This window comes from Liolophura sinensis, chromosome 13, assembly GCF_032854445.1.
Source record: "Liolophura sinensis isolate JHLJ2023 chromosome 13, CUHK_Ljap_v2, whole genome shotgun sequence".
NCBI lineage: Eukaryota > Metazoa > Mollusca > Polyplacophora > Chitonida > Chitonidae > Liolophura > Liolophura sinensis.
Window position 1 is genome coordinate 25,617,046 of NC_088307.1, and position 1,490 is coordinate 25,618,535.

Here is a 1,490-nt window from a genome sequence, read left to right on the forward strand (position 1 = left end):
AGGTTGCATGAGATATGTCAGGTGCCCTCTTTGTGGAGCACCAGTTTCCTCCACATTCTGCCTGGTTTCCTCAAGGTTTTGCCTGGTTTCCTCAAGGTTTTGCCTATTTTCCTCAACACAAAACGGCCATTACATAAATGAAATGCTTTAAGTACAGACAGTGTACAATGTAATTTAAAAAAAAAAATCTTTGTTTGAATTTGTCATGTACAACTCTTTTACGACTTCAATCCACATGACCAGATGTATAGTGCTATAAAGTTTACCTTTAAGAAAAAAAAAATTGTCTTCAATCATAAACCTGCTGTAAGACTGTCCATCGGTTTACAGTTTTTCAAACTTGCACATCTGTATCTACATGTAGCTGAAAATAATTTCTGTAGAGAAGCACATCTCTATACCATGGTTGACCCTTGCTGCAGCCTTCAAATAAAACAACAATTCTGTGCCATTTATCTCCTGGTGACAGGAAATTCAGGCTGCCTGTCAAATCCACTGAGGTGGTCTTTGATGAGAAAAAAGGGGTTGGGGCTAACTTATTAGCTTCATACATTGTTATGATTTAGGGGGTATTCATAGGGAGTATTGAGGGGCTCAGCTGTCATGAGAGGGTTCACTGCCAGACCAAACATCCCCCCCACCCCACTCAACCTCCCACCCCTGAGTCAGGACACAGGGTGTCAGAACAGACAAGTTTAGCACCCCACACAACCATAAACAAATTAATTCATACCTGTCAGTTTTACCCCATAAGCTCAAAGGGCAGAGGTTTATTTACTGGCTGTATCGAGTCCTAGATTGTATACTCTGTAGCTATATGGGTATGTGTAAAACGACAGTAAGTAACGCTCATTTTACATGTTTAATATTATAAATACCGATGCCCTAATTCCTCAAGCTCTTCACAGAAAAACGAGCAACTTTCAGTGCAAATTTCTGCACCTTTCTAATTTGATATTGTAAACAAAATTTCATTGTTTGGGACACAAATTCCAGGAGTTCACGAAAAGTATAATTTTATCACATTGCTCAGATTAATGTCCACAGAATACAAAGTAATAAATATCTTCTAAGCACGTGAAAATGTTGAAGAATTTATAGCAGGCCATATCTTGATTATCTGATTTATTAACTTATTTGCTTGAAGTTAAAGCTCCACTCAAGAATGTTTAACTTGCCTGAGGGCTTTCTAGTTTAAGGATGGAGGAAACCAAAGTGCTTGTGTTCCATGCCTGGTACCAAACAAATCTCCTGACTGAAGCATTCAGCATAAACATATTATTAGAGCCTGAAGCCTTATCAATCCAGATTTTGAAATTGTTACACTTATTAATATTGTCTGGTTTATTTTGCTTGGGGTTATATGCCAATTAACAAGAGTGTTTTATCTATATGGAAATGCTTGGAATAGAGTATAGCCCCTTGTTACAGGTATATTAGTTCAAATAAAAGTCATGACTTGTTTTAATGTTAGTTGAAATTTAATCTGC